Here is a 16856-nt window from a genome sequence, read left to right on the forward strand (position 1 = left end):
TGTCACCCAGGCTGGAGTGCAGTGATGCAAGCTCGGCTCACCACAATCTCCACCTCCCGGGTTCAAGCAATTCTCCTGCCTCAGCCTCCCGAGTAGCTATGATTACAGGCACGTGTTGCCAAGCCCGGCTAATTTTTTGTATTTTTAGTAGAGACGGGGTTTCACCACATTAGCCAGGATGGTCCCGATCTCCTGACCTTGTGATCTGCCTGCCTCGGCCTCCCAAAGTGCTGGGATTACAAGTGTGAGCCACCACACCTGGCCTAAAACATTTTTTTTAATGAAGGAGTCTTGCTATGTTGCCCAGTCTGATCTGGAACTCCTGGGCTTAAGCAATCCTCCCACCTCAGCCTCCCTAGTAGCTGGGACTACACAGACGCACCATCATGTCTTGCTCTTTTTTAAAATTTCAGTGTCTCATCAGGGTCAACAGGAGAATTAAACAGGCCCAGAGTTCCCCCAAAGTTCTCAGGCATTCATGCTTAGGTTACATATTTTACAGACCTCCCCAAATCCCCTTTTTATTATCTCTTTTGACTTCACCCAGCTGCAAGCCCAGAGGCAGTCTATACCCCGACTCAACTGGCTGGTCCTCAGTGCTGCCTGCTTCCGTGCCCAACTGAGAACTACACATCTGCTGCCTCCTGGTAACGTGTCATTATAAGGTAGGGAGTGGGTTTCAGTTCTTGGTCACATTAGTATTATTATTAATAGAGACACAGAATCTCACTCTGTTGCCGGTGCTAGAGTGCTTTGGCAAGATCACGGCTCACTGTAGCCTCAACCTCCTGGCCCAAGTGTTCCTCCTGCCTCAGCCCTCCAAGTAGGTGGGACTACAGGTGCGCCACCACGCCTGGATAATTTTTTTTTTTTTTTTGAGACGAGGTTTCACCCTGTTTCCCAGGCTGGTCTTGAACTCCTGGGCTCAAGTGATCTGCCTGCCTCAGCCTCCCAAAGTGCTGGGATTTGAGCCATCGCCTTGGTCACATTACTGACAGCAGTACAACCTTTCCTGGGAGGAAACCCCAATTCTATTTTGTTTATATTTTTGGTTTGCTCACAAGTGCGTGCAAACTGTTTTTATTTTCTTGGTCTAAATTGTGCAAAGATTGAAGTATTTACCTCCCATTATATCTTCACTTTCCTTTTTTCTCCCATCTATAATGTTTACTGGATGCTAGCCTGATAATCTTCACTTCTGTCAACTTACTTCTCGATTACCGTTGAACCTCTTTTTCTGTCATGTTTTCCCCTTTAGTAAGTGTGATCATACTACATTGATTCTAAGATGCATGTTTTTCACATTTTAATGTCTCTGAAATCAGCCTGCATTTCACAGTGGTTGACATCTTACAATAAATTCTAGCACTTATAAAAGTTGTTAGTAGAACATAAAATAATTGTGCATTTCAAGCAGCCCAGGGCTTCTTAGATTTGATGGAATAAAGCTAATGCAATCATAAAGTCTGCAGTTGAGAGACGCCAGTTGACTTGCCCAAGCTCATGCACTGGGACAAGGTAAAACTGAACAGGACTCATCCTCAAGCAGGCTGACTTCAGAGCCCTTGCTCTGCGCTCTGCACTATAGTGGGGGAAAGCGACGTTCAGAGAGGCAAGGGCACTTTGCTGCCATGTGACAGCATCAGAATTTGAATCCAGAGCCCTTTCTCACTACTATATTTGTTTCTGTGACCTCAAGGATACAGGAATTTGGCCTAGAAAATCTCTAAGGTTTCTAATTTGAAATAAAGCCAGTTGTATTTTTTAAATTCTTCAATATTTTAAAAATACATTTTCTAGTGCAGAAAATGTACACAGTACAATTTAAATTAAAAATTTAAACTTAAAAAATAAATTAAATGTAAATAAAAATTTTAAAAAGTAGCAAAGGAAAATAAGGAAAAGTAATTTTTCCAACTCGTGCCCCAGCCACTCACTCCTACTCCCTAGAGGTAAACGCTGCTACAACTCTTTTGCGCACATTCTAGAGGCATTCTATGCATATAAAGCAAATCTGTACATATGGCATTTTAAAGTTATCAACCATACGTTCACACCGGTATCTCTAAGCTCAATCAGTCCCGTAACATGTCTCATTCTAGTTTTCTCCCACTCCAAATTTGTGCTCCCATCTTCAAAATTCTCCTCAATGTATTTTCTTACTCGATCAATTCCCATGTGCATAAACAATCTCTTGGGTCATTGTTCCTCTCTTTTTGGGATGTTCCTGGCATCTTGCTTGGCTCTGACACCCCATACTAACCTGCTGACCCCTCTGCCCCTTCCCATGTGAACGCCCTTCCCATCCACACTGGGCTCAGACACAGAGTTGGGCAGATAAAAGATAGACATCCAATTAAATTTGAATTTCAAATAAGTATGTCTCAAATAATGCATGGGATATACTTGTACTAAAAATTATTCACTGTTTATTTGAAATTCAAATTTTAACAGGACTTCCTGTATTTTTATTTGCTAAATCTGGCAACCTTGCATGCTGGGCCACCCATCACCACCATACCTTAGTGCAGAACCCTGTTCATCTCACTGGAGTTTTAACATGTGAAACTGAGTAGTCCTCCTTCCCACTGTGTCTTGCTCCGTCCTGCCTAATAGCTTTTGGGCTGAAGTGTTAGGGAAGGGATTGAAAGGACAGGAAAAGGGAGAAGGAGAATGTAGGAAGGGTGAGAAGGAAAGAAAGAAGGAGACAAGAAGAAAAGTGAGAGGAAGAGGAAGAATGCATTACATTTTTAAAATCTAGATTTATGAAAATGCAGTTTTTTACTTATCTAAACTATATATAGTGTAATGATTTTAAAAACCCCACAGAGCCAGGCAGATCTCTTGAGATCAGGAGTTTGAGACCAGCTGGGGCAAGATGATGAAACCTCGTCTCTACAAAAAATACAAAAAATCACCATGTGTGGTGGCTCATGTCTGTAGTCCCGGCTACTTGGGGGACTCAGGCAGGAGGATTGCATGGGTCTGGGAGGTGGAGGCTGCAGTGAATAATGATCTCACCACTGTACTCCAGCCTGGGTGACCAAGTGAGACCCTGTCTAAAAATAAATAATAATAATAAATTAATTAAACCCCACGTGGACAAAAATGCCACCTAAAGTCAAGGAATATGAACTTACAACAAGCCTAGGTCAGCTGATACTAAGTTAACTAAGTCAATAGAAACTATACTGGTGAGGTAAGTTTGAAAATTTGGGAGGATTATGAAGTTCTGCTTTGGGCAAAATTTTTTCTTGATGTTTACTACCTCCTTATTCAGAAAAACAAACAGCAACAACAACAACAACAAAAACCCCAAAAACAACAATCTCTTACGTAGAAAACAAAAATCTTAGGGGAACTAGCCTTCTTTTGATGATTGTAATGTGGGAACATACGCAGTATAAATAACACAGAAAGACTTTAAAGACTCCTCATGCAAACCTTGTCCACTTTGTAAGTTGAGTATTACCTTTCAGAAAGGAGCAAAAATGAAATATTGGGTTTAAATGATTCCTTTGGTCAAAAGCAGCATCTTGGCTTTTTACATACTTATTATCTGTAGAGAAAACAATTAATTTCAAAGCACAGGTACATTCAAAGTAAATGCTTTTCCAGGGTGGCAGTGTTTTTGTTTTTTATTTTTTTGGTTTTGTTTTCTCTTTGTTCTAGCCCAAAGTAGACAAAAGCAAGTGAAAGCATTCAAACAAATCATTCGAAGTTGGAAACAGGGTTTGATGGGTCATCTATAGCATGTAGAAATATTTATGAAAAAGATGGGGAGAGGTCTGCAGGGAGCACAGTGGGACGATTCCTTATAAAATTACCTGGAAGTGCTGGGGGTAAGTGATGTAAGCATCATGGAGGCTGAAACTCACTTGAAAAGGCATCCAAGGCAAGATGCATGTGGGCAGATGACATGCTTCCAGGCATTATGTTGCATGTAGAAAAGTGGGATGTTCATTTAGAGCCTCCCTCAGAGGAGATACTATCTGAGCACAGGCAAATATCTGGACATTACCTTTTGGGCCACAGTGAGGAACTCAAGGAGTTGAAATGGTTTCTGGAGAAAAAAAGATACTCAGAGATACAAGATTTTCCTTTAAACTCAACCCTCACATTTCTGTGCTGTGAGTACTTTGGACCCTGGTGGAAAGGAAATAGTCGGGAGCTTCCTCTGCCCTGTCCTCTGTCTCAAGACATCTGTAGAAGAAAGAGGAGTGTGAGATAAAAAATGTGGACTTTCAAGCCCAACAGAATCTGATTTCCAAGTTTTGTTTCCTACATACTAGTTGACCTAGGGCAGAGGGCAGGTTAGTTAATTCTTTTTTTTTTTTTGAGATGAATCTCACTCTGTCCCCCAGGCTGGAGTGCAGTGGCGAGATCTCGGCTGACTGCAAGCTCCGCCTCCCAGGTTCACACCATTCTCCTGCCTCCGCCTCCCAAGTAGCTGGGACTACAGGCGCTCGCCGCCACGCCTGGCTGATTTTTTGTATTTTTAGTAGAGACGGGGTTTCACCGTGTTAGCTAGGATGGTCTCTATCTCCTGACCTCGTGATCCTCCCACCTCGGCCTCCTAAAGTGCTGGGATTACAGACGTGAGCCCCCGCACCCAGCCACTTAATTCTTCAAGTGTTTCTTCTTCTGTTAATACTACCCTGCTATGCTATTGAGGTGTTCAAGAGAGAAAATAGGACAGTGTTTCTGAAATGTGGTTCCTGGGCCAGCAGCATCAGCCTATCAAGGGATCTTGTTAGAAATGCAAATTATTCACCCCACTTTAAACCTGTAGAATCAGAATCACTGAATCTATGGTTTAATAAGCCCTCCAGATGATTCCAGTGCATTCTAAAATTTGAGGACCACTGTAAAGGAAAAGCCACTGGCATAGAGCTGATGAACAAAAAATGGTAACTGCCTTTTTTTTTTTTTTTTTTTTTTGACAGAGCCTCACTCTGTTGCCAGGCTGGAGTGCGGTGGCGTGATCTTGGCTCACTGCAACCTCCGCCTCCTGGGTTCAAGTGATTCTCCTGCCTCAGACTACTGAGTAGCTGGGACTACAGCCACGTGCCACCACACCCAGCTAATTTTTGTATTTTTAGTAGAGACAGGGTTTCACCATGCTGGCCACGCCAGGATGGTCTTGATCTCTTGACCTCATGATCCACCCTCCTTGGGCTCCCAAAGTGATGGGATTGCAGGTGTAAGCCACAGTGCCCAGCCAGTAAATGCCCTTCTAAGCATGCTTCTTCTTCATTTGCTGTCTTCCCCTATTTATATGACTTTCCCTCTATTTTTTAGTATTGGAATATATTAGTGTTGCCCTCTGTCTTCTGTTATAAAGAGAGAGGAACTGAGAGCAGACCTTGGGGAGGGGGAGAGGCTGGGCTGCCACAATTAGACTCATGCCTCAGGGACCCAGACACTCACTTCGTGATGCTTTATAAGTCTCCAGGATTCTTGTGAAATACCACCCTCACTGGACCCATGCACAAACCCACTAACTTCTGGAAACTCCAAAGGAGAGGAGAAGACAATGTACAGTGAAATTTTTCTTTGTCTGGCAGGCCCCATTTGGATTTGTGACATTTTCTTTCTCTCCAATCTATCCTCCTCACTGTAGTCAGATCATGTTTCTGAATAAAAAGTATCTGATTCTCTCATTACTAAAATACTCTGTAAACTCCCTAAGATTTTGCCCATAATATTAGGTAAAACTCCTTATCGTAACATGTAAAGCCCTTCTCAATCTGGTCTTGAAAGACCTCTTCAGCCTTGTTTTACTTGTCTCTGTTTACTGTTGCTATTACAGAATACAGATTAGGTAATTTATACAAATGAAAGTTTATTTGGCTCATAGTACTGGAGGCTGGGAAGTCCAAAAACATGGCACTGACATCTGGTGAGGGCCTTCTTGCTGCATTATCCCATGGCAGAGAGCAAGCAAGCATGTGAGACAGAAGGAAGTGGGGCCAAACTTACCCTTTTATCAAGAACCCACTCTCTCAATAACTAACCAACTCCCAGGATAACAGCATTACTCCATTTATGAGGATGTAGCCCTCTTGGCCTAATCACATCTTAAAGACTCCACCTCTTAATAGTGTTATAATGGCAACTAAGTCTCTAACACATGAACTTTGTGGGGAACAAACTCAAACCACAACAAGCCTCATTGCCCATTTCCTGCCGTCTTTCTTCTTCCCATTTCCAACACACATGGGTACACATGCACATGCATGACTTGGCCCTGTGGGAAAGCAAGTGGTGAGCAAAACACCACTGGTGGATGTTACCCTTGAGCTGGTCATGAGGAAAATAGAGAAAGTATTTCAGGCAAGAGGAACAGAGATGTGAAACAGCATGGGGAACTACAATGTGGCATTATGGGGAGTTTTTTGTTTGTTTGTTTGTTTTTGTTTTTTTTCTGAAAGTGAAATTTATGAGGTAAGGTGTAAAGACAGGTGCTGCTGGAAAAGAAAGCTCAGGTCAGGCCTGGGAAAGTCTTTAGTGATATGCTAACCAAGGTGCCCAGCAAAAACCAAACAGCATACTCATATGCAAGTTTCAACACATTGCAGGTTGTCTAGTGGTTACATTAGATTCTTTTTGTTCAGGTCTTGAATAAAAGTAGGCATATTATTTTTGTCAAATAGCTGAAGAAACTGGGACTCAGAAGGTAAATCATTGACTCATGGGATATTTCCACTATAAGATGCTGAGGATAGGATCCACAGCATCCTATCCTCAGCCATCACTATGCTCCCAATCACGACACTGTTCTGAAGCCAGGGCTTTCCCTGGCCCTATAAAAGTAGCAATTAACTTCAAATTTGGACTACAGCTCTAGATCTGACTCAAACCCTCTTCATGGAGGTCCTCAATTTAGATGAGTTACTTTTTTAACCTTAAGATATTTATTTCCTTATACTTGGTGTCTTAATTGTTTGTTATTATTTATTCCCTAACAACACTGGCTAGGAACATTCTGAGATTTGGGCAATTAGTTTTTCTGTAGATCCCCTGATAAATTCTTGGTGGACAGCCTCCTCTGTCTGAATAGCTAGTACCAATATCCACAAAGGCCCTTTATGCAATTTGTCAGCTCTGTAAGTGTCAATTTCGTAGAGTGGGTATCTTTAGTGGCCTCCACTTATGTTTGAAAAAATTTTAACGAATGCCTTTACTTCTGAATTCTTTCCTGAAAATATGTGGCAAAACAATCTTGAAAATAATATTTTGTTCTTTAAGAGTTGGGCTATTGTTCCCTCTCTTTCAGGAACTGGTCTACAAAACTTATATCCAGGGAAGCACAGTGAAACCTTAAAGTGTAGGAAAAAACCCAGAGGAATCAGTGTGTCAAACTGCAAACTAGACTTATTTGAAGTCACCATAACAATGACAAAATTAATATATTAATAGCAACCCTAAGGCTAATAAGTTATTTTAGTAAAATGTCTAAAATTTTGAAGGATTGCCTTTCCATGTTGGAAAAATGATTATATATACCTTAGGGAGAAAAAGGTCTATTAATTGCCTCCATTTGAACATTATCAATATTAAGACATACATTAAATAAGAAAAAGTTTTAAATTAATTAACTTCAGCCTGGTACATTCTCAAACTTTTATGTCCTTTGAAGGCAAAGATTATGGTTGTATTCCTTGAAATTATACAGAGCTCTCTCTATAGTAGTGAATCTAAAAATAATTGCTGAATCAATGAATGAAACATACTTAAATCAGATCAATCAACCTAAAAATAATGTTCACAAACATGTCATCATGTTTTGTTCTGCACTAAGTATTTCAGAACATTGTTTCCATTTAAAATTGGTTAAAATAATTCGTACTTCTAGATATTTATTTTTCAAATAAAGTAGCAATTGTGCAAAATAGCATAATTCCAGAAATAGTCATTGCAGCATAGCTTGCAATAGTGTAAGATTGAAAGCAATCTAAAGTCCATCAATAGAGAACCAGTTATTTCTGTATAATGGAATACTATGCAACCATTACAAAAAATTGGCATCCCAATATATCTGATTGGTTTATATGGCTAAGGTAATTTTATTCCTCTTGGCCTGTGATTGATCTAAGAGTGGGCATGTGACTCAGCTCTTGCCAGTGAAGTGTGATGGGAGGGCTAGCAGAGAGGGCTTTCTTTCCTGAACAATCATGCAAACTTGCTTGAGGAGGGGGCCTCTTAATCACCTCTCTCCATCCATGTAGATAATGCCTAAAGGTACAATAGGCTTTTACAATTGCAAGCAAGAAGATAAAAGCCAACTTTCAAGAATGGTAGCATGAGAAAACAAGATCCAGGTCCCTGATTCATCCCTGAACTGCTGACTCAATGCCAGCAACCACCGACTTCGGAGATTCTGTTGTAAGAGAAGAATAAAATGCCTATTTGTTTGAATCTCTGTAAGTCAGGCTTTCTGTTATCTGCACCTTGATTAAAGAACTCTGTTCCACAGTCTCAATCTCTACTGAGAAAAGATCATTGCTAGTATTATATCCTTCATTGCAAAGTAGGAACTGCAGAATTTAAGGAAATAGGTAAGGAATCTCTTTTAAAAGACAACTAAGTAAATGAAAGTATAAAGCAGTATCTACATGTTACTTTTGTATTTACAAGTGATTAAATAATATATTCATATTTTCTTGTATCTGCATAAAGAAACACCTTAAAGGACACACACACACACACACACACACACACACACACACACACACACACACAACTAAATAACTAAGGAGCAGGGCAGAGGGAAACAGGATGAATTGGGAATGAAATTCCCTAATTGTGTGGAAATTAGGAATAAAAAGTAAACAGGAAATAGAGAAGTAAACTCATTACAAAAAAACTGAAATTTGTGCTTACAGAAAACACTTTTTTGATAAAACTACATTTTAATGCTATTTACTGACTCAGTGATTTTGGTCAAATCACCTAAATTCTCAGGGTCTAATTTTCTTACCTATGGGATGAGAAGTCATCAGTTTTCTAATTAGACCTTTTTCATTTCGAAAGCTATACAACTCTATGATGTATCACTCAATTATGTCATCCTATACGTTAAATAGTTACATTTAATAATTTGAATTGAATAATTCAAGTTAAATAATTCCAATTTGAAGTTCTTATCTGGACAACCTTACAGTGAGTTGTTGGTGGAGTATTTGGAGACAGTCTGGGAATGGATCACATTAAACATTTCTGACTGTTTCCATTACGAAATGTTAAAACTTAATACTTCAACCTTGATACTTCAACCCTTGTCTGCCATTTCTTATTTCTTTACTCTGCTTGACTTTTTATTTTCTCCATAGCACTTGTATCTTTTAACATCCCCAATATTAACCCATTAATTATGCATTATGTAAGTGATCTCTCTCACCACACTACAAACTTCATGAGAGTGGGGAATCTTTGCTTTGTGCATATCAAGTACTTGGCACAGAGTAAACGCTCAACAAATATTTGCTGAATGAGTGAATGAATGAAGTCATGGTAGCACACCAGATCCGTTTGAATGTCTAAACAAGCTTTTACCACCGTGTGGGAAGAGCAGTCTGAAAGATAGCAAATCATCAGTTTTCACATTTGGATGGTTGAATGGTTTGTTAGGAAAACACACAGAATCATAGTTTGCTTTTTCCTGGCTCATCTTTTGTAACAGAAACTTATAAAGTAAAAGTAGGCATCTTAAGGACTCAATACAAGAAAGCAAATCTAGATATTTATTAAAAATAGAGTAGCCTGTTATTAAATTAGTGTTAACCCAAGCATGCTTGGGTGCCTAGACTCTGTAGACCTGAGAATAGGCCACCTTAAGGCTTTACTTCTAGGTCTCAGAACTGAAGAGCTCTCACCCTTAAACAGAGAAACTCAGTCCTTCTGTTTTTTGGGGTCTCAGTTCAGGTTTCCAAGAAAGGTGTCCTAGTTTGAAATGCATACCCCAGCTTTGCTGCTCCCTTGCCTGCCTCTGCTGCAGCTCTTTCTCAGCTTGTCCTTCTTGATGGCTGAGTGCTGGACTGCTCCAATGCCCGCTGGCTCTTGATGTCCCCTCTGGCTGCCCAGGCAGTTGTGCTGACCTTCTCTACCTTGAACGTGATTGACGTGACTGCTTTCCCCACCGTGATCCGGGTAGTACCTTCTCCCTCTTACATCCCCTATTCAGTGGCAATGAGACGGGGAGAAGGCCACTCAGCAGAGTTGCTGGAATCTTTGGTTGTTTTTCAGATTTGCAATTTAGTTTTCATCTTTCCAGAGCAGAGAAACACTTTCTCTAGGTTAGTGTGGATTCTAGTAGCGTCTGTATCACAAACCACTGCTCTTGCTCCCTTCAAGCAGTTACCAAGGCTGCCCTCACTTATGAATTTCTCTCTTCTCTAACACACAGGCTTCTTGGTTGCCATCTATAATGTTGCTTCCATAGTCCCCCTATATATGTCAGGCATATATGTCTGTATATCTGAAGTATAACAGTGGACAGGATTAAAATTATTTTCTATGCAACTTCTATGTTCTGTGAACATTCAGGGAATATAGTTGATGTGTGTTGGCAGACGGGCCAGGAAGGAGAAGGGCAACTCCCAATTCAACATGTTACTGCGAGGGAGACATATTGACCTGGGTTTGGAGCTTGGTTCTACCTTTTGTTCATTCTGTGACCTTTGGCAATTTACCTGATCTCTCTGGAACTAATTATTTTTCACTTCCAAAATGTGCATAATGATAATACTTACCTCATGGAGTTATTTAATGATTAAGTATGCTAAGGGTATGTGGGGCACTTAAAACAGGACCTAAATAGGCTCTCAAATGTTGGTGCATATAATCCTTAACATTGTCATTCTAATTCCCTCTTCCTTCTTCTTTATAATCATCCTCACAATCAGCACCATCACTACCACTACTATCGACATCATCATCTCATCATCACCATTTTTAATCTAGCTGGGACTTCTGTAACACTAGATTTCTACCAAAACTCAATTTTTTCATCATCACAATATAGCAAACACAGCATTTAGTTTCTTTTGGGGGAGAAGTTTATAACTTTTATGTTATTTACTATTAGGTGTCAACTTGACTGGGTTGAGGGATGCCTAGATGGCTGATGAAGTATCGTTTCTGAGTGTGTCTGTGAGGCTGTTGCCAGAGGAGACTGACATGGAGCCCGTGGACTGGGAGAAGAAGACCCACCCTAAACGTTGAGTGCACACCATCCAGTTGGCTGCCATCGTGGCACCAACAAAGCAGGCTGACGAAGGGGATAAGCAGCTTGCTGTGTCTTCTCTGTCTAGCTCTTTCTTCCCATGGCCTGCGGGAGGCTTGCTTCCTCTCTTGCCCTTGGACATCAGACTCCAAGTTTTTCAGCCTTTGGACTTTGGGACTTGGACCAGTGGCCACCTGGGGGCTCTCAGTTCTTCAGCCACAGACTAAGCATTGCACTGTTGGCTTCCTTGGTTTTGAGGCTTTTGGATGTAGACTGAGCCAGTCTACTAGCTTCTCTGTTTCCCTAGCTTGCAGATGGCCTGTCGTGGGACTTTACCTTATAATAGTTTGAGTCAATTCTTTCTAATAAACTCCCCTTTACATATATATGTCCTATTGGTTCTGTCCCTCTAGAGAACCCTGACTAATATACTTCCTAAAACTGAGTTGTTAATTGATTTAAAATTTTAAAACTTAAAAGAGTGTAACACAGAGAATTGCTTATTATAGCTTATCACTCACATACTGAGACCAGGATTTTCTTTCTAAAAGATATCCTAACTAGAAGATAGTCTTAAACTTTAATCATGAAAGATAATATCTAGAATTAAAGAAAATCACACAGAAAACATGAAATTTATTGTATTATAAAACTCCTATCCTGGAAAGAAACACCTCTAGTAATACCCGTCTTCCGTGCCTACCATCCAAGGCCCCATGCTTTACGTCCAAACACTAGGGGGAGAAAAAGTTAATTTTCAGGCACAGTTCCTCAAATTAAAATACTAGGTATTGTGTATGAATTTTAAAAATCTCTCTATTTTTCCACATGGGAGAGATATGATATGTGGTTATATTGAGAACATTTATAAAACTTTAGACAGAATATTTGGAAGGTGGCCTCACTGAGAAATATTAGAAAAGGTACAATCTGCCAAAATAATTCTCTGAGAAACTGGAAATCAATAAATTGAAATAGAGAAAAGTGGACATAAAATTGGAACCCAAATTTTGAGATTTATCTTCTGGGAAACAGAACTGGGTGAAATGGACAAGTATTTTTCCTTGCTATATTTTGATAGTTTAATATAACCTTGAATTATTGTTTGTAGACTCTGGGCCATTGCTGCTTGTATTTGTGTGTGTATGTGTACACACACATATTTGTTGTTTTAAAAAAAGAGGGCTTCCTGCTATTTTATTGAGGGGTACTGAAAATTAAGCTTTTTTGTTTTTTTGTTTTGAAATGATTTTAAATGTATAGAAAAGATGCAGAAACAACACAAAGATCTCTCAATCTTGATAGTACTCCTCCATCAAGTTCCCAAATATTCTTTTAGTGCATTTATTTTACCATTCTCTCTGTCTGTCTTTCTCTCTATACACACAACAACACACAATATGCATAATATGTGCATATTACTATATACTTTTCTGAAGCATTGGAGAGTAAGTTTCAGACATGGTATATTATTACTTTCAATGTGTATTTCCTAAAAACAAGGACACTCTCCTATGTAATCACAATTAAATCTTTACAGTTAGGAAATTGACAATGATAACCTATTACCATCCAATCCATAGACCCCATTCAAATTTTGTCAATTATCATAATAACATTCTTTATGAAGTCCAGGATCCAATCCAAGATCACATGTGGCATTTAGTTGTCATGTTTCTTCAGTTTTCTTCAATATGGAACAGTTCCTCAGTCTTTGTCCTTTTTTTTTTTTTTTTTAAACGGAGTCTCCCTCTGTTGCCCAGGTAGAGTGTGGTGGCACCATCTTGGCTCACTGCAAGCTCCGCCTCCTGGGTTCACGCCATTCTCCTGCCTCAGTCTCCCGAGTAGCTGGGACTACAGGCGCCCCTACCACGCCCAGCTAATTCTTTTTGTATTTTTAATAAAGGCGGGATTTCACCATGTTAGCCAGGATGGTCTCGATCTCCTGACCTCGTGATCCACCCGCCTCGGTCTCCCAAAGTATTGGGATTACAGGTGTGAGCCACCACGCCCGGCACCTCAGTCTTTCCTTGTCTTTATTACCTTGGTGTTCTTAGAGAATATAAGACAATTATTTTACAGAATGTTCCAGAATTTAGTTTCATCTCATGTTTTCTTTATGATTTATACATTGTATGAGGAAGTACCATGTATTGATGTTGTGTTCTTAGTACATGATTTCTGCAGGTACATGATGTTCGTTGTCTCATACTTGGTGCTATTTAAGTCTTACTACTTTGTTTAGATGGTATTTTCTGGGTTTAGAATATTTAATATGTGTTTTGTACATATTAAGTAATGAATAATTAAATAATTTGTGGAGAATAGTTTGAGACTATAAATATCTTCTTTCTCATTGAGCTTTCACCCACTAGTTTTATCATCCTTTGATGACCTTTGCCTACATAAATTATTTCTATAATGGGTGGTAAATGGTGATTTTGTATAATCTATCATTCCCTTTACATGTATGTTATTCTGCTATAAGATAGAGCTATCTGTCCATCTATCTACCCATCCATCTATCCATCCATTCATCCATCTGTATATCATTTATCTTATCTATCTGCCTACCATGTATACCAGTATTGGTTCAGAATCTTCTTTTACTCAATGAGTTACACTCCAATATTATAATTATAATACTTGATGATCAAGTTGTCCCAGGCTTTGTTAGTAAAAGCCCTTTCAAGCTGGCTTTTTTCTCCTTTAGACTTGTCCTCACAATTCTTTGAACATGCTTTTACTTTCCGGCACAAGATATTCCAGGCTTATTTTTTTGTTTCCCTGCTCTAGTCCTTGATTCAGTCACTTACCAAGGACCTTTGGTTTTTCCTTAGTAGCGAATGCTACTACTTTGAAATCAACACCTGAGTACCCTGGATATTTATTTCTATCAGGGTGTCATTGCATCTAGGCCCTCTTTGCAGATAGAGCTAGAAAAGATGTGCCTGTATACACACACCCACTCATGCACACCTACAGCTCTGTCTATTTCTGTTTATGTATATTTAAAAACCATGTTTCTACACTGACACTTCCAATTCCAATTCAGTACTGCAGGTTTAATTGCAGCATTCATCTTTCTATATTTGTAATTTCTTCTCCAAAGGTGAGAAACCTGCTTGCCATTATTGTTGATTTATTCATTTATTTGTTCCACACCCCTAAGTAGTCAATACTGTGATTTCACAGGCTTCTTCATCAGCCCTAACCCTGCCAACCACTCCTGCCCCACTGAATGTGCCAATGGATTGCTCAGCTCCAACTAAGGAAAAGAAGAAGGAAGTTGGATACTTTATACCCTCTATATTGTCCATTAGCAACACAACCTAGAGGTAGGATGGAGAAAGAAAATGCCAAAATGCTAATGAAAAATGTTCAGATATATCACATATTAAGCATACATGATCCCAAATATTTTGCCTGATTTATGCTACGTATGCTATTTTCCATGTCGTATAGGCTCTGGTGCTAGTGTTCATTTATAGAAATCTCCATCAGCTGTGCAAATGGCAATTTAAATACATTTAACTATGTGCTAATAATCTCATAATCCAATTTATCATGTCTGATTGACAGATGAAGTTATTTGGGGCAAAAGCTGTGATTTTATTGTTGTAAGTTATTGTGAATGCTGGGCAGTGTAGGGCATGGCACTAGCTACCACCTCCCAGAAATGTGTAAGGACTATCGAAGGTTCCTTGCTCTTTTTTCTTCTTCAATATAAGCAAAGTTATTTATATCATAAAGTTGAAAGTTGGGCCGGGCGCGGTGGCTCAAGCCTGTAATCCCAACACTTTGGGAGGCCGAGACGGGCGGATCACGAGGTCAGGAGTTCGAGACCATCCTGGCTAACACGGTGAAACCCCGTCTCTACTAAAAAATACAAAAAGCTAGCTGGGCGAGGTGGCGGGCGCCTGTAGTCCCAGCTACTCGGGAGGCTGAGGCAGGAGAATGGCATAAACCTGGGAGGCGGAGCTTGCAGTGAGCTGAGATCCGGCCACTGCACTCCAGCCTGGGCAACAGAGCGAGACTCTGTCTCAAAAAAAAAAAAAAAAAAAAGAAAGTTGGAATTCCACCCTTGCCTATTCTTTTTCCTCAGAAAGATGTCTTTCTTTCTAAGCGTATGACACACTTAAGGATAGGAGGTGTCTCCTTTGGACATCTGTGTGCCAAACATGCATTGTAAATTACTTTTTTTCCCCTTAGTAACCAGGGATGAAGTTCTCAACAGTATTTGCTGAGGATGGTAAAAGATTTAAGAAGAAAACATATTTTCACATCTTTCTCGTTTTTGTTTGTTTGTTTGTTTTTTAGAGGGAGTCTTGCTTTGTCACCCAGGCTGGAGTGCAGTGGCACGATCTCGGCTTACTGCAAACTCTGCCTCCTGGTTTCATGCCATTCTTCTGCCTCAGCCTCACGAGTAGCTGGGACTACAGGCACCTGACACTATGCCTGGCTAATTTTTTTTTGTATTTTTAGTAGAGATGGGGTTTCACCCTGTTAGCCAGGATGATCTTGATCTCCTGACCTCGTGATCCGCTCGCCTTGGCCTCCCAAAGTGCTGGGATTACAAGCTTGAGCCATTGCACCAGGCTTCCATTTCCTCATTTTAGAGTAATACTATCAGGGAAATGAAGATGAAACATAGAAACTTTGGTGAATAATTAAGATCATACACACGAGGGGGCGGAGCAAGATGGCTGAATAGGAACAGCTCCAGTCTCCAACTCAGAGCGTGAGCAACACAGAAGACTGGTGATTTCTGCATTTTCAACTGAGGTACTGGGGTCATCTCACTAGGGAGTGCCGGACAATCGGTGCTGGTCAGCTGCTGCAGCCTGACCAGTGAGAGCTGAAGCAGGGCGAGGCATCGCCTCACCTGGGAAGCGCAAGGGGGAAGGGAATCCCTTTTCCTAGCCAGGGGAACTGAGACACACAACACCTGGAAAATCGGGTAACTCCCACCCCAATACTGCACTTTAAGCAAACGGGCACACCAGGAGATTATACCCACACCTGGCTGGGAGGGTCCCACGGCCACGGAGCCTCCCTCATTGCTAGCACAGCAGTCTGCGGCAATCTAACCTCAAGGCAGCAGCGAGGCTGGGGGAGAGGCGCCCGCCATTGCTGAGGCTTAAGTAGGTAAACAAAGCCACTGGGAAGCTCGAACTGGGTGGAGCTCACAGCAGCTCAAGGAAACCTGCCTGTCTCTGTAGAATCCTCCTCTGGGGACAGGGCACAGCTAAACAACAACAACAACAACAACAAAAGCAGCAGAACCCTGTGCAGACGCAAACGACTTTGTCTGACAGCTTTGAAGAGAGCAGTGGATCTCCCAACACGGAGGTTGAGATCTGAGAAGGGACAGACTGCCTGCTCAAGTGGGTCCCTGACCCCTGAGTAGCCTAACTGGGAGACATCCCCCACTAGGGGCAGTCTGACACCCCACACCTCACAGGGTGGAGTACACCCCTGAGAGGAAGCTTCCAAAGTAAGAATCAGACAGGTACACTTGCTGTTCAGCAATATTCTATCTTCTGCAACCTCTGATGCTGATACCCAGGCAAGCAGGATCTGGAGTGGACCTCAAGCAATCTCCAACAGACCTACAGCTGAGGGTCCT

The 16856-nt window shown here is 40.8% G+C and overlaps 1 long non-coding RNA gene across 1 annotated transcript; it reads left to right on the forward strand.

The window, feature by feature from the left end:
- Positions 1-570: 570 nt before the first annotated feature.
- Positions 571-14990, forward strand: LOC105520738. Its single transcript, XR_001003178.1, has 2 exons — positions 571-665; positions 14423-14990. It is a non-coding gene; the product is annotated as an uncharacterized LOC105520738 (long non-coding RNA).
- The last annotated feature ends 1866 nt before the right edge of the window (positions 14991-16856 follow it).

Source organism: Colobus angolensis, unplaced genomic scaffold (assembly GCF_000951035.1).
Source record: "Colobus angolensis palliatus isolate OR3802 unplaced genomic scaffold, Cang.pa_1.0 Scaffold388, whole genome shotgun sequence".
In the NCBI taxonomy this organism is placed as follows: domain Eukaryota; kingdom Metazoa; phylum Chordata; class Mammalia; order Primates; family Cercopithecidae; genus Colobus; species Colobus angolensis.